The sequence below is a fragment of the Hemitrygon akajei genome, chromosome 14 (genome assembly GCF_048418815.1).
Source record: "Hemitrygon akajei chromosome 14, sHemAka1.3, whole genome shotgun sequence".
Lineage (NCBI taxonomy): Eukaryota > Metazoa > Chordata > Chondrichthyes > Myliobatiformes > Dasyatidae > Hemitrygon > Hemitrygon akajei.
The window spans coordinates 30,766,310-30,787,727 of record NC_133137.1 but is presented as its reverse complement, the minus strand read 5'-3'; the positions used below and the strand labels follow the sequence as shown (position 1 = coordinate 30,787,727).

Sequence of the window (21,418 nt, the reverse complement as noted above, 5' to 3'; positions counted from 1 at the left end):
AGGACAAGCGTTGCTTTGGCTGTGGTTTCTAGCAAGAAGTGTCATAACAAAGGGGATGTGTTTGATGGGAAGAGAGAGTGATTTAAGGAGTGATGGTGAGAGGATGATCCCTGTGAAATGTGAAAAGAGGAAGGGAAAGGTAGGTCTGGTGGTGAAATCTCTTTAAAAGTAGCAGAAATTGCAGAGTATTGTGGTGAAGCAGAGACACCTCTCTCCCTTATTAGGGAGAGAGAGAGCCTGTGGTATGTCGAATACCAGGTGAACGAGGAGTCTTTGGAGTACTGCAAGTCTGTGTCTTTGCTGTTGCTTTGCTGCACAGTTGAGTGCTCAGTGGTGGGTGCCGATACTATAGATGCTGCCTGGCCTGCTGTGTTCCACCAGCATTTTGTGTGTGTGACCTGTTGATGAAAATGCTTTTTTAAAATCAATAAGCTGATTTGTTTGTGGCTTTGATAAATAATGAAAGGTAAGAGAATAAGTTTGCAGGTAACATTCAGATCTTTGATGGCTTCATGTATCTAGATAGTGTTTCACACCTTATCACCAGATCAATGAAACCACTCAACTCAAGCTACAGCAAGTATGCAAAACTGTTGATGTTATGTGGTGATCCCGTATTGCCACATTTAATTGAAAATACAGTGCCTTGAAAAAGTATTCAGCCCAAAGAACTATTTTCACATTTTACTGTCTCATTTTCTAGATTTAAAATAGATCGAAGTAGGAATTTTTTGAGCTAATATACAAAACTTCGTACGTCATGTCAAATCAAAAGAAAAATTCCAAATTTGTCAACAATTTACTAAGAATTAAAGATCGAAACTGTGAGGCTGAGAAAGTATTCATCCCCTTTGTAATTACTAGACTAACTTTCCCTGGGTACAATACTGTATATTACCTTTTCAACTCACCCAATTTGTTGATGTAGTCAATCAGAGGATCACCTGTTTTCAATGAATTCATAAGAATAAATATCCCTCCAACAGAATGATAGATTTTCAACAGACCAAACCAAAATGAAGACAAAAGGGCATTCAAGACAAGTCAGAGAAGTGATATTAGGGAAGCACAAATCTAGGGAAGAATAGAAAACCATCTCAAAACCACTGAACATGCCTCGGAGTTCAGTGCAGTCTATTGTGCAAAAAGCAGACATGATATGAAACCACAGCCACACAACCTAGGTCAGGCTGCCTCTTTAAACCTAGTCACCAGAGAAGAATGGCAATTGTAAGAGAGGCTACTGTGTCACCAACAGTCACTCTGAGTGAGCTGCAGAAGTCAATGGCTGCAACTGGCGATGAGTTCATGGTTCCACAATCTTTCAGACCTTGCACAAAAAACATATTCAGCATGTCTTTGCCTGTAAAGACTTTGCAAAGTGGCACTTAGTAGATACTGTAAAGATGTGGAAGATGTGGAAGATCTTGTGGTCAGATGAGACTACAGTAGAACCTATTGACCTTAACACTAAGCGGTACCTGTAACATAAATCTAATACTGCACATCAGTAACACCATCATCATTATGCACCATATCATTATGAGGTGGGGATCATGGTCTATCCATGCCCATGGTTGCTCTTGGCAAACTTTTCTACCAAAGTGGTTTGCTATTGCCTTCTTCTAGGCAGTGTTTTTATAAGACGGGTGACCCCACCCATTATCAGTGCTCTTCCGAGATAGTCTACCTGATGTTAGTGGTCACATAACCAGGACATGTGATATGCACTAGCTGCTTATACAACCATCCAGCACTTGCTCCCATGTCTTCACGTGATCCTGATTGGGTGGGTAGGGGCTAAGCAGGTGCTACACTTTGCCCAAGGTTGAACTGCAGACTAGCAGAGGGAAAGAGCACTTTGGCAGAGGCGTATCTCCATCCTGCCATGTAATGTCATCCCTACTATAAAGAATGGTGGAGGTAGCATCATGCTATGGGGTTGCTTTTTAGCAGCAAGGACTGGAAATGTGTCAGGATTGCTAGGAAGATGAATGCTACTAAATACAGAGAGATCCTGGATTAAAAACCTGCTAACCTCTGCCAGAAGCCTTAAACTGGGAAGGAAGTTTTATCTTTCAGCAGGATAATGACCCGAAACACACTGCCAGAGCAACCACAAAGTGGCTTCAAATAAAGAAAATTGATATCCTTGAGTGGTCTAGTCAGAGTCCTGACCTTAACTTGATTGAACATCTCTGGCAAGACCTCAAGATTGCTGTCCACCTTTGCTGCCCAACTAATCTGACACAGCTTGAGCAATTTTGCAAGGAGGAATGGGCAAATATTGCTCCATCACAGTGTGCAAATCTTATAGAGACTTATCAAAAAGACTAATGGCTGTGATAGTTGCAAGGGGTGGCTCAACTAAAGTGGGACGAGTACTTTGAACTGCTGACATTTCTGATTTTGAATTTTTAGTTTTTCATGCTGTACAATTTTTTTCTGGGTTTTTTAGGCTCTGCTGTAAAAAAAAAAGGAGCATGTTATGCACAAATAAAAATTCTCAATTAAATTGATCAAAATCCCTAGTTGTAATACTCATTTATGTCATTAAAGGGTTGGGAGCTGGATACTTTTACAAGGAACTGTGTCCCAGTCTTTCATTTTAATATGGATTAGCATCAAAACAAACTGGGACAATTAGATGATAAATGGAGTATGAATTAACCTCCAGTTCTATCAATTTTGAATAGTCTTATAATCAAGAACGTAGTTTTATTAATTACATTTGAAAATACTTAATACATGTTATCTAACTTCAACAAGATTGGGTGCAAATATCAGTTGTACAAAGCATTTAAGACTTTTTTAAAGTTTAATGTCAGAATTTTTCAAACTAGGGAAGTGAAAGTTTAACTGTCTCAAATAACACAGTAAAAGGTGCAGCTCTCAGCTTCTCTAAAGTCATGAAACTATTCTAGAAGCTTGATTTTTTTGTTATTAAAAGCCTGTGAGTCATTACTGCATAATCAGCAGAAATGTTCAAGGTATTATTGCATTTGAAAGAATATTCTGGAGCCTTGGACTAAATTGGTGTGTACATTATTTATTATTGGACACTTTAAGTAGAATTAGACTGGTTCAGTTTAAAAAGTATATAGAAATGCATATTGGTAAAGAAGTTAAACCACGTATGTAAAGATCGATGACATGATTAAGAGCCATGACATGAAGAATTTGTGCATTACTGTACAATTACTTTTTTTTATATAACTTGAGCGCCACTTTGACTTCACACTCAAACGCATTTCCTGTTGTTTTGACCTTGTGTTCAACTGTAAAATTAAATGGAAAGAAGGATGCACATTAAGTATGCAGTTGTACATACTTATCGACTGTCTTCTTTAAAATGGCTCATCAAAGCTCTTAGTTGATTCCATTGCAGCCTATTTAATATGTGATCCTGCCCATGGAGCTGACAGCATGCCATGGATCTTGTAGACTCGTACCTACTATTGGACCATAGGTATATCTGCTCTTTGTATTATTCAGCTTTTGGTTATCTCAATAATTTATAGGTGGTTTGTGGGGAGAGGAGAAAGTAAACCATGTACTGTATACTTTCTGAAGATGAATTCAGAAAGATTCTAGGGCTGGAAAAAAAAATGGAGAAGGGAGCTGATTAAATCTATAGCTCCAGTCACCATTGAGATGCTGCTTCCTGTGGTTGCTGCTCCAAGGAATTGAAAAATCAGATTTTCACCAACTCTTTCCAACTCCTTGTTATCTGGTATCTTCCACAACAAAGAATAAATAATAATGTCATGTAAAGTGTTTTGGTGGTTGTAACTGTCAGGAATAAATAGCTCTCAGGGTGTGAGAGTATGTGCAGAATCTGGTGAGTTTATCCCTCTTTTGTACTCAATGTCCTGACTAATGAAGACAAGTACCTCGTTCACTACCTTTATCACCCTATCTTTTAATTGTTTTAATACATTTATGAAATGCGCTGGGATTTTCTTTAATGTTACTTGCCATATCCCCTTTTAGCCTTTCTGATTTATTGATTAAACTCTTTTCAACTTCTTTTATATTCCTTAAGGGCCTTATTTGAATTCTGCTTCTTGAACCTTACATATGCTTCCTTTTAGTTTTTGACTAAATTAGTAACGTCTTTGGTCATCCAGAGGTCCCAAATGTTGCCATCCTTGTCTTCCTCACAGCAACATGTTGATCCTGAATTCTATCGAGCTGCCCTTAAATGGCTCCCTCCATATCAGACTTGCCAAATATTAAGTAAAACAGTTGTAATTAGCAAAGTCCCCCCCCCCCATGTCTTGTCTTATCCTTATCTATAATTGTCTGAAAACATAAAAAGTAATGCTATATGTTCCAAAAATGCTCTCCTACTGTAACTCTGATCACCTGGCCAGTTTATTTTCCAATATGAGGTTCAGTATGGCTGCTGTCATATTTGGATTATCTACATAATGTGTAAGGAAGCCCTCTTGGATGCACCTAACAAATTCTGCTGCATTAAAGCCTCAGGTCAAAAGGGAGTCCAAGTCAATATTGAGGAAATGAAAGTCACACACTGCAACTGCCCTTTGCAATTGCATCTTTCCATAATGTGTGTACATACCTGTTCCTCTATCTCCAACTGGCTATTGAGATAACCTAGAGTGTAACCCCATCATATTGATTGCATTTTTTTTATTTCTAAGCTCTATCTACATTGCCTTGAGGGATGTTCCCTCCAGTATATGCTCTCTTCGTGCTTCTGTGACATCTCACTGAACCATAGAGTATCTCCCCCCCCAGTCTGAATCCTCAAGTGCTGAACTGCCAGTCCTGTCCTTCTCTCAACCAAGTCTCTGTAAAGGCAACAGCATTGTAATTCCACATACTAATATAGGTTCAGAGTTCCTCCCTTTGAACTGTATACTTAATAAATTGAAATAAATATACTTCAATGGGTGAGGTTGGAGTCGGCATTCGATGCATGCCAACTCTGGCAGGGTTTGCAGGATATTACTTCCTACAAAGTGAAACCCAATAGCATGAATGGCAATGATGCTTCACTACCTGATGAGATCAACTCCTACGCCAACTTTGAAAGGGAGAATATAACTACAGCTATGAAAACCCATACTTGCACCTGGTGACCCTGTGATCTCTATCTGTGATGTCAGTCTGTCTTTTCAGGAGGGTGAACCCTCACAAGGCTGCTGGCCCCAGTAGACTACCCGGTAAGACTCTGAAAACTTGTGCCAACCAAACTGGTGGGAGCATTCAAGGACATTTTCAACCTCTCACTGCTGCAGTTGAAAGTTCCTACCTGCTTCAAAAAGGCAACAGCTATTCTAGTGCCTAAGAAGAGTAGTGTTAGCTGCCTTAATGGCTGTTGTTCAGTACCACTCACAACTATGCTGATGAAATGTTTTGAGAGGCTGGTCAAGGCTAGAATCAACTCCTATCTCAGCAAGGACCTGGACCTTCTGCAATTTGCCTATTGCCACTATAGGTCTGAGGCAGATGCAACCTCATTGGTTCTTCACAAAGCCTTAGATCACTGGGACAATACAAACACCCATTTCAGGATGCTGTTCGTTCACTATAGCTCAACATTTAACACCATCATTCCCACAGTCCTAATCGATAAGCTACAGAAGCTGGGCCTCTGTACCTCCCTCTGTAATTGGATCCTCAACTTTCTAACTGGAAGACCACAATCTGTGCAGATTGATGATATATCTCCACCTCGCTGTCTATTAACACTGGCATACCTTAGGGGCATGTGCTTATCCCACTGCTCTACTCCCTCTATATCCATGACTGTGTGGCTACATATAACTCAAATGGCATTTCTAAATTTGTTGATGATATAATCATTGTTGGTAGAATCTCAGACAGAGATGAGAGGGCATACAGAAGTGAGATATATCAGCTAGTTGAGTGATGTCACAGCAACAACCTTGCACTCAATGTCAGTAAGACAAAAGAGCTGATAGTGAACTTCAGGAAGGGTAAGATGAGTGAACATGAACCAATCCTCAGAGGGATCAGAGGTGGAGAGAGTGAGCAATTTCAAGTTCCTGGGTGTCAAGATCTCTGAGGACCTAACCTAAACCCAGTGTAAAAAAGGCAAGACAATGGCTGTATTTCATTAGGAATTTGAAGAGATTTGGTTTGTCATCTAAAACACTCAAAAACTTCTATAGATGTACTATGTATTCTGACAGGCTGCATCACTAGAATGGGGGTCTATTGCACAGAATCAAAGGAAGCTACAGAAAGTTGTAAAATTAGTCAACTCCATCTTGAGTACTAGCCTCTGTAGTATCCAAGACAACTTCAAGGAACGGTGCCTCAAAGGCAGTGTCCATTATTAAGGACCTCCATCACCCAGGACATACTCTCATTGTTACTGTCAGAAAGGAGGTCTAGAAGCCTGAAGGCACACACTCAGTGATTCAGGAACAGCTTCTTTCCCTCTGCCATGTGATTCCTAAATGGACATTGAACCCATGAACACTGCACTTTTTAAATATATATTATTTCTGTTTTTTTGCACTTTTTAATCGATTTAATATACACAAAAACACTTTTTATCCTATATTGTCATGTATTGCATTGTACTGCTGCTGCTAAGTTACCAAATTTCACAACAGATGCCAGTGATATTAAACCTGATTCTGATTCAACCCTTTAGCCCTACCATGTCTTAATTGACCTAACCTCTACATTCCCCTCATTTCTTCCACTTGCTGCTCTGGTTTTCATCCTTGTTACCTCACTGATTTAAACTCTCCTAACTAGCACTTGGAAACTTGGCTATAAGGACAAGTTCGACTGCATTTCTGGACCCCATCTCTCCCTGAGAGGGGGAGTGGGAGGAGAAAAGGAAGAGGGAGATCAGTAGCTACTTTAGCTCCTAAATGTCAGGCCTCTCATTCCCTTGTGAATGAATCTTGTTTTTGTATGATCCCAATGCATTATCAAAAAAAATCTACTGCAGATACTCAGCTCCATGAAGCAGGTCATGGAGCATTTGCTGAGAGGAAAAAAAAAACAGGAGCCACAGAAGGTTGTTCTTTCTATATGTGCTACCCATCTTCCATTCTGGGCACCATGATAGTTATTACAGTTCAAGTCATTTTGGAGTTCAGTTATGGTGCCACCTGTAATGAGTTTGTATGTTCTCCCTGTGAGTATGTAAGTTTTGCTCTGGTTTCCTCCTACAGTCTAAAGACATGTCAGTTAGTAGGTTAATCATTGTAAATTGTCCTGTGATTAGGCTAGTATTAAATAGATGGGTTGCTGGACCACATGGCTTGTTGGGCCGGAAGAGCCTGTTCCGTGTTGTATCTCTAAATAAAGAAAAATAAATTGTCAGAAAAATTTGGTAATGCTCTGTTGCATTATTCAGCTATTCCTCCAGGTATAACCTTTTCAGTTTAATGATGGTGGCATCTGTTAGTCTCGTGAGACCATGGATCTGCACCTGGAAAGTCTTGCTTAAGTCTGTGTTGGTCGAGCAGCGTCTGTTGTGGCTGTAGAGGCCCACACAGGAGTGATAGTCTCGGCTGCAGCGACTGCACTTGAAGGCGCTGTCCTCCAGTGTTGTCTTGGTGCTGTTTTTTCAGCGAGTGCGCTTTTCTTCAGCAGCAAGCCTCAGCTTCTCTTCTCTTTTTAGACCTCTTCATAGTTCCAGCCTCCAGCGAGAGCGATCACTTGCAATATCCTCCCACCTCTAGACGTTCGTGTTCAGTGACTTCATGTCTCTCTTGCAGACATCTTTGAAATGAAGATGGGGCCGCCCTTGTGCTCTCTTGCCGGAGGTCAGTTCCCCATACAGCAGGTCTTTAGTGATCCTCCCATCTGACGTGGTGCATGTGGCCCAGCCAGCAGAGACGGCGTTGTTGGAGCAGAGTGAAGAGGCTGGGTATCTGGGCGCAGGCCAGGACCTCACTGTTGGTGACTCGGTCAGTCCACTTGATGTCCAGGATGCGTCTCAGGCTGTGAAGGTGGAAGGTGTTGAGACGCTGCTGTCGTCTGGAGTCTCCAGGTCTCGCTGCCATAAAGCAGTGTGCTGAGGATGCAGGCCCTGTATATTTGCCATTGCTGCTAAATGCAAAGCATCTTTGCCTTTTAAGCAGGAACTCAGCAATATGGGACACCTTGCTGATCAATGTCAGTGCTGCTTCCACATGTAAATCTTGGCAACTTGAACTGTTCTTGCCTCCAATAATTAACCCATTCTAATAACATGTCAGAGCTTTATGGGTTGTTTTGCAGAAGTTATGACATAAAACTGATCTTCCACTGGTTCATAATGTGCAAGGCTAGCAGATAACTCTTTCCTACGTTGGGTTCAATTTTTAAGCAGTTTTGTTATGAGTAATAGTCACATGCTGTCAGTCAATTTGTAATAATAAGTAACTACTTATTTGATTAAATGACTTTTTCCATTATCTAATGTATTATTTTTGTTTGTAACAATAAACCCCTCAAGTGTATTGGAGAGTGGTCTTATAATTGATTTACTGAAAATTAATCATCTGGATTCTGTGAAGCTTGTTAGCTGATATATGGATTTGGATCCATTCATTGGTAGTTTCATTTATCTGTACAAATGCCAAACCACAATATTAGCAGTGTTGTTGTAGACTCATTACAATTGTCACATTTTCACATGCCAATTGCAACATTGTTGTACTACCATATAATGTGCTGCAGTAGATTTTTTTTTGATTTATATTGCATTCACTTCCAGGACTCCTGAATCTCCCCTTAAGAGCTTCGACATCCTTTACCTCTTGCTATTGTGTTTATTCTTTACTGTTATGTTCATCCCATATTATTCTACTTTTATATTTCTGTTATCTTTCATTGGTACCATATGAGTTTTCTTCTGACAGTTATGAACACTCTTCTCTTGACTGATTTGTCACCTAGCAGCTTTTTCCATAAACTAAGATTTATTTGGTCATTCACTTTGCTCACACTGTTTTCCTCCTGACAAACCACTGTAACCAGTCACAGTGCTCAACACCCATCTGCGATTTGAATTTTCTAAACCAATTGCAATTTTTTGCAACTCATATCTATCCTAGCAAGACTATCTTTTGCAGCTTCTGGCATTCTGTGCATTTCTCCAAAATGCAAATTGTTGTGTATGTGGCTGTTTACCCAACAATATCATTAATAAAAACACTAGAGACTGGAGCGAAGTTAACAGGGCTTTTTACTTACAGAACCCGAACTGAACACATATATACAGATCAATATGTGCCCAATAGCGCATGCTCAATAATGTGTTACTACAACATCAAATAGTCCCATATTATACAGTAGGCTATTTGGTACACTCCCCTTTTATTTAAAAAATGTATCAACTTTTTTTACGCTAAGAAAATACTGTATGTGTACCCTTAATATATAAATGCCCACCCACTGTATAATTAATAACTTAATATGAAATTATAACAAAGTAACATAATAATAATTATAACTCAAGTCTTTTGGGGGAGGTCTTTTCTGCCCCTCCAAGTAACATCCGTCAATAACTTGTTTGTTTTAATACAGATTTCCTTATAAAAGTCATGAAAAGTTGACCTTTGAGCATAGGGAGTTTCCATGGTCTGCTTCAAAGATGACTTGCCACCAACACAAGAAGTGGTTGGTGATCTGCTGTCTTTCCTGGTTATTCAAAAGTCGGGGCAGTCCCATGACTTACAGAAACATCAATACTTTACCAGTAATCTTTCACCATTTGGTGTAGCAGTTGATCAAAATCCTGTTGTTCATTCCATTGTTCTTAAGCCGCAGTTAAAGTACAATTTTACTGATATTAAAGATTACCTGCTATCTGTCTGGCTCAAGAGAGGGAATTGCTTCAGATGCACATTCAGCACAAGTGTGAAAATACAACAATAGAAACCTTACAGTTTGTTCCCAGAATTCACCTCTGTTTTGATGCTGTTTAATATAGAACATAGAATAGTACAGCACATTACAGGCCCTTCGGCCCACAATGTTGTGCCGACCCTCAAACCCTGCCTCCCATATAACCCCTCACCTTAAATTCCTCTATATACCTGTCTAGTAGTCTCTTAAACTTCACTTGTGTAACTGCCTCCATCACTGACTCAGGCAGTGCATTCCATGCACCAACCACTCTCTGAGTGAAAAACCTTCCTCTAATATCCCCCTTGAACTTCCCTCCCCTTACCTTAAAGCCATGTCCTTTTGTACTGAGCAGTGGTGCCCTGGGGAAGAGGGCTGGCTGTCCACTCTGTCTATTCCTCATAATATCTTGTACAACTCTATCAGGTCTCCTCTCGTCCTCATTCTCTCCAAAGAGTAAAGCCCTAGCTCCCTTAATCTCTGTTCATAATCCATACTCTCTAAACCAGGCAGCATCCTGGTAAACCTCCTCTGTATCCTTTCCACTGCTTCCATATACTTCCTATAGTGAGGCGACCAGAACTGGACACAGTACTCCAAGTGTGGCATAACCAGAGTTTTATAGAGCTGGATCATTACATCACGTCTCTTAAACTCTATCCCTTGACTTATGAAAGCTAACACCCCATAAGCTTTCTTAACTACCCTATCTACCTGTGAGGCAACTTTCAGGGATCTGTGGACATGTACCCCCAGATCCCTCCGCTCCTGTACACTACCAAGTATCCTGCCATTTACTTTGTACTCTGCCTTGGAGTTTGTCCTTTCAAAATGTACCACCTCACACTTCTCCGGGTTGAACTCCATCTGCCACTTCTCAGCCCACTTCTGCATCCTATCAATGTCTCTCTGCAATCTTTGACAATCCTCTACACTATCTACAACACTACCAACCTTTGTGTCGTCTGCAAACTTGCCAACTCACCCTTCTACCCCCACATCCAGGTCGTTAATAAAAATCACGAAAAGTAGAGGTCCCAGAACCAATCCTTGTGGGACACCACTAGTTACAACCCTCCAATCCAAATGTACTCCCTCCACCATGACCTTCTGCAGACAAGCCAATTCTGAATCCACCTGGCCAAACCTCTGGATCCCATGCCTTCTGACTTTCTGAATAAGCCTACCGTGTGGAAGGAACCTTGTCAAATGCCTTACTGAAATCCATGTAGATCACATCCACTGCACTACCCTCATCTATATGCCTGGTCATCACCTCAAAGAACTCTATCAGGCTTGTTAGACACGACCTGCCCTTCACAAAGCCATGCTGACTTTCCCTGATCAGACCATGATTCTCTAAATGCCCATAGATCCTATCTCTAAGAATCTTTTCCAACAGCTTTCCCACCACAGAAGTAAGGCTCACTGGTCTATAATTACCCGGACTATCCCTACTACCTTTTTTGAACAAGGGGACAGCATTCGCTTCCCTCCAATCCTCCAGTACCGTTCCCGTGGACAATGAGGACATAAAGGTCCTAGCCAGAGGCTCAGCAGTCTCTTCCCTCGTCTCGTGGAGCAGCCTGGGGCATATTCCGTCAGGCCCCAGGGACTTATCTGTCCTAATGTATTTTAACAACTCCAACACCTCCTCTCCCTTAATGTCAACATGCTCCAGAACATCAACCTCACTCATATTGTCCTCACCGTCATCAAGTTCCCTCTCATTGGTGAATACCGAAGAGAAGTATTCATTGAGGACCTCGCTCACTTCCACAGCCTCCGGGCACATCTTCCCACTTTTATCTCTAATCGGTCCTACCTTCACTCCTGTCATCCTTTTGTTTTTCACATAATTGAAGTATGTCTTGGGGTTTTCCTTTACCCTACTCGCCAAGGCCTTCTCATGCCCCCTTCTTGCTCTTCTCAGCCCCTTCTTAAGCTCCTTTCTTGCTACCCTATATTCCTCAATAGACCCATCTGATCCTTGCTTCCTAAACCTCATGTATGCTGCCTTCTTCCACCTGACTAGATTTTCCACCTCACTTGTCACCCATGGTTCCTTCACCCTGCCATTCTTTATTTTCCTCACCGGGACAAATTTATCCCTAACATCCTTCAAGAGATCCTTAAACATCGACCACATGTCCATAGTACATTTCCCTGCAAAAACATCATCCCAATTCACACCCGCAAGTTCTAGCCTTATAGCCTTATAATTTGCCCTTCCTCAATTAAAAATTTTCCTGTCCTCTCTGATTCTATCCTTTTCCATGATAATGCTAAAGGCCAGGGAGCAGTGATCACTGTCCCTCAGATGCTCACCCACTGACAGATCTGTGACCTGACCCGGTTCATTACCTAATACTAGATCTAGTATGGCATTCCCCCTAGTCGGCCTGTCAACATACTGTGACAGGAATCCATCCTGGACACACTTAACAAACTCTGCCCCATCTAAACCCTTGGAACTAATCAAGTACCAATCAATATTAGGGAATTTACAGTCACCCATGATACCAACTCTTGTTATTTTTGCACCTTTCCAAAATCTGCCTCCCAATCTGCTCCTCGGTATCTCTGCTGCTACCAGGGGGCCTATAGAATATCCCCAGCAGAGTAACTGCTCCCTTCCTGTTCCTGACGTCCACCCATACTGATTCAAAAGAGGATCCTGCTACATTACCCACCCTTTCTGTAGCTGTAATAGTATCCCTGACCAGTAATGCCACCCCTCCTCCCCTTTCCCCCCCTCTCTATCCCTTTTAAAGCACTGAAATCCAGGAATATTGAGAATCTATTCCTGCCCTGGTGCCAGCCATGTCTCCGTAATGGCCACTACATTATAATTCCATGTATGTATCCAAGCTCTCAGTTCATCACCTTTGTTCCTGATGCTTCTTGCATTGAAGTACACACACTTTAGCCCTTCTGTCTTACTACCTTTACACCCTTTATTCTGCTTCTCTTTCCTCAAAGCCTCTCTATTTGTTAGATCTGGCTTTACTCCATGCACTTCTTTTACTGCTGTATCGCTCCAGGTCCCATCCCCCTTGCAAATTAGTTTAAACGCTCCCGAACCATGCTAGCACGTTTTCCAACTTCTTTGTGAAAAACAAGACATGTAGGCTGAGGATTCAAAATATGTACGTGCAAAAGAAACTTTCCTGCAAAGGATTCTCAATGGAGGAAAAAATTGGTTCAATTTCGCAAAGTTGTGTGAAAGCTGTTCAGTTTGAATGGAATTGATTTTGTCCTCTGCTAAGTTTACCTTCTTCCCCAGCAGCCTGGTTTTCATTTATTTCACCACCCTCAGTAATTTCTCCCTGAGGCTAGTTGCTATATTGTGGGCAGCGACCATAGCGACGACAAACAAAGTAAGGTGGGTAACACTGTCTGTCTTCTGTAAGGAGGGCAGTGATGCTGATTTTGATAATCTTGGTTTTCTCCATCTGTTGCTGTCTGCTCCATCTCCTTTCTCTCCACCTCCAAAGTTTTCTGTTGGTAATTATGTGGTGGACCTCGGCGGCGAGGGTTGTAGAGACAATAACAATTTCTGTCTGCGGCATTTCAGCTTCCTTGGACTGGAACTCCTCCAGGACTAGTTACGTTTGCTGCTTCTGCACCCTTTTCACCTTCCACTATGTCGAACTCCACAGTTTCACCGTCTCTAACACCGCAGAGGTATTTCTGTGGGTTATTTTTTATAGTTGTTTGATGTACAAACACATCTTCCTTTGTATCATTCCTGTTGATGAATCCATATCCATTTTGTACGTTGAACCACTTTACTGTTCCAAGAACCTTTGTTGTGATGACTTTCTTCTCCCCAGGGGATTTGGGTTTGTCTGGCTGTTGCTGCTGCTCTGTCTCGGCCTTGTTCATGGTGTTGACAGGCTGCTTGAGGTGGTTGCAGCTCGGGCCGGTCTGAGGCGAGGGCTCCTGCGTTCTCTCTGCTTCTTTCTTCTCTCTAATAAAATTCCTTTCCACTTTTTCTGTCTCCAGTTGCAGAAAAAGCTCTGCATTTTGTAGTCCTTGCTTGTATTGTTGATCTAGATTCTTCATCCTTTTCTGATACTCCTGCAAAGTGCCTTCCTGTAACTGCTGTAGCTGTCTTTTCAGAGGTGCCAATTTCTCCTGGTACATCTGCTCTTTTACTTCCTGGTAGTCTTCACCATCCTGCTTATTGCCAGTATCTGTCTCTATCGACACTGTCTAGCTCCTCCTCATCGTTGTAATAGTTGACAGTGGGTGAGAGGAGAGCTGCAGACATCATCACCGCCGAACTTGATGAGCCAATCCAACTGGATTTTTGTGAGCCATTCACGTCCCAGCAACGGTGGTCCGCCATTTTCCAGTACATAGAGGTTCAGCTGCTGTGTTTTGTCCCTGTAGGTCACTGTCACTTTATTTTTACCTTTGGGACGCACTTTCTGTCCTGTGTAAGCCTTTAGCAGTAGATTAGTTTGTTTCAGAGTTATGTGAGAAAAGAGTCATTTGTAGTTGTGTACAGAGATCACTTAAAGCTGAGCCTGTATCCAATTCCATTTTCAATCCCATGCCTGCCACTTGTGGAGTGATCCTTATTATTCTTCAATCATCTGTCTCTTTCACGCTGTGAAGTTGCAGACAATTCACTTTCATCTTGAGTGGTTTTCATCAGAACTGCTTTCTTCAAAACTGCCTTCTTTCATTTTATGTACCTTGTTGTATTTTCCTTCCTGGGGTTTCTTGTTTCTCTGTATTTTGCCCTTTTCCTTCTGTTTACTAGTTTTGCAAACTCTGCCAGTGTGGCCCCGATTGCCACAGTTCCTGCATTCTTTGTCTTTAAACCAACAGTCCTCAGGGTCATGTGACATGTTCCCACAACGGTAACACTTCTTTCCTTCATTTCTGTTCAGCATGTTCCCACAACAGTAAAATTTCTTTCCTTCATTTCTGCGCAGTGACATTTTATTTGTGGTATATTCCAGAGATTTTTGTTGTATCTCGGAAGCACCTTGTGCAGCTATTTCTAACAATATTGAGATTTTTAATGCTTTCTCGAATGTAAGGTCTTTTTCACACAGGAGCTGATTCTGTGTGGTTTCACAGTGCATGCCACACACTAACCTGTCCCTCAATGCGTCTGATAGACCTGCTCCAAATTGACAATGTTCTGATAATTTGCACAATTCCACACAGTATTCAGAAATGCTTTCATCTTTGCTCTGATTCCCATTTTAAAATTTAAATCTTTCAGCAATGACCAGTGGTTTGGGGTTTAAATGCTGTTGGAGGGTGTCTACTATTTGCTTGAACATTTTGTCAGCTGGCTTTTCAGGGATTAACAAGCTCTGTAGCAGGCCGTATGTTTTCGCGCCCATTACACTCAGGCTATGTTCACACTAGACCGGATAAATCCATAACCAAAGCTTTTTCTCTTCGTTTTGACCCTCCGTCCACACTAAAACGGCGTTTTCATCCCCCCAAAACGCAGCTTTTCTAAAACACCCTCCAGAGTGTGTAATTTTGAAAATGCCAGATTGGCCGGAGCAGTGTGGACAGGGTAACCTGAGAAATCTAAAAATACTGTCATGATGTGCCGGAACAGATGGTGATGGCAGCATGCCATTTCATTGTTTTCTTGAATGCAACCTAACAATTTGAGAACAGACAGCAACAAGACTGAAGCCAGAGGAGTTAGAAATGTACTCACCAAATACTTTGACCCATAACTTACTGAATTAATAAGTATACTCAGTTTGCCCTGTTTTCTGTCCTTGCTTGTATGAAGGTGATTCACCAATTTATGCAAGTACCTCTCTGACAATAGATGTGCAACAGCCTAATGTAGTGGTTGCCAACCCGTTGATCGCGATCGACTGGTCGACCTTTGAGACTTCCCCAGTAGATTCCAAAAAAAAAAGAAAAATAAATACACACATACTGTTGAGAGATTGTTTCCGGGTTGCGGGGTTTTAGTTCCGTTCTTTCTGCCCAGTGCGCATGCGTGTAGCTCCCCTGCACTATACAGTGTAATTTGGTGGTCCCCAACCACCGGGCCATGAGGAAACGATATGAGTCAGCTGCACCTTTCCTCAGTCCCTGTCACGGCCACTGTTGAACTTGAACCCACGTGCCTAAACGCAGTGATACCCTCGCGCCAGGAATCACTGGCCGCCTCGTGCAGCCGGCAGGAAGTGCTTTCGCTACTGTCCTGGAGTGCAGACAGATGGGCGCTGCTTCTAAACCTGTTCAGCACACCGAATGTTCATGGGGAACCCAGTGCTAAAATATTCGCAGATGACCTAATTCGGGCTCAGCGTTTCGTAAGTAGCAGAGCAGCTACCACGCTGCGATCTACTGAAACAAACTTTTATCGACCGATAGGTCCTACGGGGTGGGGGCTCTGTCCGGACTGCGACCGCCACGGCTCTGGTACGGGGACTTCCGGCCCTGACCTTGTCCTCTCACTCCAGCCACGACCAGCTGCACCTGGCCAAGGCTTCTGGCGGCGGGCGGGCAGAAAGCTGGAGTTTGGGCCAGGAGGCTGTCTGATGAGGCAGTGAAGCCCTCAAAGCTGCTTCGGTACCCTGAGTCCAAGCACCCCGCACTGAAAGACAAACGCGTTGAGTTTTTTGAGCGGATAAAACGTGAGCAAGCGGGACAGAAGCTAAGTGCTGAGAGCTGCGAAAACTAAATTGCAGAATAGACTGGACGTAAGGAACTATCGCTGTATTCCGGTTGTGTTTAACACCCCCCCCCCCCCCCCCCCGGGTCAGCTGGTCCGCAAGAATAATGTCAATATTAAACCGGTCCGCGGTGCAAAAAAGGGAAGGGTACCTCTGGTGTTTATACATTATTTCTGCTTCTGGGTTGCAAGGTTTTACTTCTGGTCTTTTCTGCCCTGGTGCGCATGCGTGTAACTAATCGATCTGGGGTCGATCTCGCCTTCACTAAGACTGAGGTAGGGGATCTTGGGCTTAAAAAGGTTGGTGACCACTAGCCTAATGTATTGTATGGAAATGCAAGATAATACTAATGCAGTCATGTTTTATACATTTAACAAGATGCTTTATTTATGCAACATTAGTTTTTCAATGTGCGTCGTCAGTCGGGTCATACTGTCCGTGAACTCCCTGTTGGTTGCCTCCATATGCTCCAGTTTGTTTTTGTTTTACTTTTAAGTCCTCCTGCACGACAGCCAGCAGCTGCCCGTCGTTTAAGATTTTCTAGTCTGTAACTGGACAAATGTGCAGCAAGTCTTTCATGGCGGGACTCGACACCAAACACATCGCTAACTTCCGGTAGATGTGTCCTGTGCATACGCAGTAGGAGGAGATTTGCCGAAATATCCGTTTCATTGTGGACATAGATATTTTTAAAAACGCATAGTGTGGATGCCTATCGTTTTTATACAAACCGGCGTTTTCAAAATTATCCAGTCTAGTGTGAACGTAGCCTAAGATGCTGACTTTCTTTCCTTCATTAACACTGTTAGCATCACAATATAACTCTATTCTTTCAATATAAGATGCCCAGTCTTCAATGCCACTATCAAATGGTTCCAATTAACACCATCCTTGTTATGTTAATTTGGCCTTGGTCCCTTGTTAATTTAGCCCTGATCCCTTGTTTTCTTTTTAACTCATGTGACCTTTTTTTGCTAGCATCGTGAGCGTACTCTGGCTAGATGTGTGTGTGTCGCTCCTTTTTTTCCCTTCTGGGGCAGGCAGACTCTCAGCCCCTGGGGTCAGCACTAGCTGTGGTCTCTTGGTCTCCTGATGTGCTGCCACTCCGACTGTCTCCGATTCCTTTGGGACTGCCACGGCCTCGCCCACTTCTTGGCTCGTACCTTGTGCTCTTCTTCCAAGTGCCGTTCTCAAATAAACACGGAGTTCAGATACAATGTAGGTTCATTAACCTCATCGCCAATTTGTTATGTATGTGGCCATTTACACAACAATATCATTAATAAAAACGCTAGAGACTGGAGCTAAGTTAACAGGGCTTTTTACTTGCAGAACCTGAACTGAACACATATATACAGATCAATACGCACCCAATAGCGCATGCTCAATAACGTGTTACTACGACATAAAATACGTAGTTCCCATATTATACAGTAGGCTATATGGTACACAAATCATGACTTTTTCTTTCATCTAACTGTAAATTGGAACTAAGATGTGTGACATGTTTAAAAAGAATAACTTCAGAATATTATGATTAAATTAAGTGAAGGAAGGGTGGATCTTCAGTTGAGGGAGTCCAGCAAAAATTTACCAGTTTGATCCTGAGTGTAGATTAAGCAGACAGTGTTTATGCTCTTGTTGTGTTTATTAGAACAAGAAGTGATCTAATTGAAGCATGCAAAATTCTTAATGGGACTTGACAGACTCTCTGCTTGGTTGGGGTCTCTTAATTCAGGAGTCACAGTTCAAATAAATGGTCAGCCATTCAAGGCAAAACTGAAAACTATCTTCCCCAGATGTTATCAAGTCTTTGGGATTTCACTGTAAAAGAGTCACTGAGCAAGTTTGAAACAAGTTTTTAGAAGGAATTCAAGGTATATGTCAAGTGGTACTGACAATGCTCAACCATGATCTTACTGAATGGCATTGTAGGTACAAGGCTGTAACCAGCCTGATTCCACATATATTATCTTGTTTTCTAAGATCAGTTGTTTTCTCATCTATGCCCTATGTGCTGCTGTATAAGATATGAAGGAAGTTCCTTTTATATAAAGTATGGTACCTTTCTGGTGTTATGATACCAGCCCCCTCCTTTGTGAGAATTGCAAGAGCCCTAGAAAAGGGGGGGTCAATGACCCGAGAGAGAGAGAAAAAGAGAGAGAGAGAGACAGGCTGAATGGACACAGGAAATGGAAAGACATTCCACTGGGACAAAAGCTGGTGACTGTGGCATTGTTCTCAGGAGACACCTGGGAACTGCAGACGTGCCAACTCGCAGGGACATTGTAAAGCCCTCGGGCAAAGTGGGCTGGTTGAGAGAGAGAGGTTGCATCACCTGCAACCTGATTGACACCTGAGATCCCGTGAGGCAGTATAAAGAAGGGTCTGAAAGAGGACGACCCTCAGACGCACCAAGGAGACACCCAGAAGCACGATAACGCTTCCCGTGGGAACGGGAAGCCATTTTGAAATAAGCCACGTGCGTTAAATTCCGAATGCGGGGTTTGTGGCTGGAACCAACGGAAGATCGCTTTTAACTAACAACGGGGAAGATCGCTCCCCTGATTCCACGGATGTAAACGGCAAGTTTTTCCGTTTTATCTCTCTCTCTCTCCAACACGTGAAACCAAAAAGAGAAAAGCCTGCAGACTTCAGAGTGACTCTTTATATTTCCAATTGGACTCAGTATTATACCCTAGACAACGAAAGAGCTTATTTCTGAGTGATTATTAATGTACCTGCGTTTTAGATTGAGTATTGACGCATGTTATCTGAATGTTTGTATTAACCATACGTTTGTGCCCTTATTGAATAAAACGTTTGAAAATAGTAGCATCCGACTCAGCTGATCCATCTATCTTTGCTGGTAAGTTACCTGGTTACGGGGTTTTCGTAACAAGTGGGGTTCTCGTCTCGGGATTTGACACCAAAAAGGGGGAGGTCAGTCAATCGGGATTGTAAGTCAAAACAAAATAATTTGGATCTGGTACGCAGGTAGCCAGACAGAAAAACCAGCAAGGATGGACGTGTGTGAATTTATGGAAAGCGCGACTGTGGCGGCGCTAGAGGTGAGCGCCAAAGCAGACTTGTTAAATTTGGCGAAGGGGTTAGAGATGGAAAACGAGCAGAATCAAGCGGAGAGGCAAAGACAGCATGAAATTCGGATCAGAGAGTTAGCAGCAGCCGAGAGAGCGGCAGCGGGGAGAGAAAGAGAGAGGGAGGAGCTAAGGAGAGAGCGGTTTAATGTTAGTCGGGAGCTGAGAGTAGTGCCTCCGTTCGAAGAGACGGATGTTGATAGTTATTTCTTGCTTTTTGAAAAGGTGGCAGTGAACCAGAAGTGGCCACAAGAGCAGTGGGTCGCGTTGTTACAAAGTGTGTTAGCAGGAGGGAGGATTTGGGCAGCCATGATGCCGACCCGCCGACCGGCGAGTGCGGTGGCCCCGCCCCTAGAGTCCCAAAGCTATCGCGCATGCGCGGTCACTCGCAGCCTGTCGGAAAAAGCGGCTGAGAAAGAGGACAGTTTAAATGAAGCCAGCGGTGATCTGGCCAAGATGTTTTTACCGACCCTGTACCATGAGGGTTCCGAGGGTGGTAAAACAGAAAGCAGTAAAGTAAAAGGGGGTAAGGGAGAGGAAATAGCCCTGCCCTTAGTGAAGAGAAAGGTCCTAGAGGTAGGAACTAAAGTTGAGAAACGGATAAAGTTGTTAAAATGTCCAGAGTTGGACATGGTTAATCTGTCTGGTTTGGCAGAATTGTTGGAAGAAGTTCAGAGTTCTAAAGGTGTTCTCGATGGTCCCGAGAGTGAAATGAGGGCAGTCTTAGAGAGGAAGGGTATCCTTGCTGTGGAGAAGTCAGCTGAAATGGCCGAGGAGGTTGTTTCAGCTCGCAGGGTTGCGCCTTCCCCAACGGGGGGCTGCCTAGAGAGTAGCTGGAAGGATCGGGGGACGTTAGAATTTGAAAAAGGTACGGGTATTGAAAGCCTGGAAGGGGCCAATGTCCCGTTTGAGTGTGTCCAAGATGGGGGCGCACGTGGTGCTGAACCTGGTAACAGAGCTCAGGGGAAGTCTGAGGTGTTTGATTCAGGGGGACGGGGCGGCCGTCTTTGTGGATCAGATAGGGTTGGTTCAGTAGGAAAAGGGTTAACCTTGGTAACCGTGGGAAGTGTGAGTTCCACGGTGTTTGTATTCGAGAGTGGGGCCAAGGTTAATGCCGAATTTAAGGGGGGAATGAGGATCGTTATTGAAGGAAACGGAAAGTCTGTAGTTCCCAAGTCGAAGGAAGAAATTTTAAACCTGGCAGATCGCTCACAGAGTGAGTCGGGAAATAGCGGGGCCCCCCACTCTATTGTTACGCCAGGGTGGGGTGTGAAGAGGTTGCATTCGAAATGCTACCTGAAAGAGGAGTTGGAATTAAAAACAAATAGCCTGAAGGGTCTTGACAGTTTGGGGCATGGTGTTGAAAAAATAGCCCTGATGAACGAGGCGGGCGGGAGTTTACCACGCCAAATTACTCAAAGTCCCAACGGGGGGACTCGCCAGAAAAGAGGCGAGGGTTAATGGGGGCGCGATTTTTAAAATAGCAGAAGCCGGTTTTAAGGGATTTTGACAAAGTATGTGAATAATAAAGACAACACCCATGGAAGCTTGACTGTTAAGTTTGAAAGTAGCATAAAAATTTGTCTTTTGCATGAACCTTTGTAGATGTATGTAAGCTAAGATCACACCTCCTTAGTTATGTTGCCGAAGAAAGCAAATAAATAAGGTGGTTATTGAGCTGAAGTTTGATGCTACCAGGCGTTAGTAGGGCACATGAGGTTAAGGTATTAAAGGAAAGGGGCACTGTACTTGTTAACTGTTTAGATGCTGACTTGAATGTATAACTGTATT

General features: G+C 42.9%; 1 protein-coding gene and 1 pseudogene across 5 annotated transcripts in view; one reads left to right on the top strand and one right to left on the bottom strand.

Annotated features, from left to right (window-relative positions):
* Window positions 1–21,418, top strand: part of LOC140738447 (protein-tyrosine sulfotransferase 2-like) — a 104,811-nt gene that overhangs the window by 22,166 nt on the left and 61,227 nt on the right. The gene's annotated exons all lie outside the window — the stretch shown is intronic.
* On the bottom strand, window positions 13,086–13,740 carry LOC140738936 (Y-box-binding protein 1-like; annotated as a pseudogene).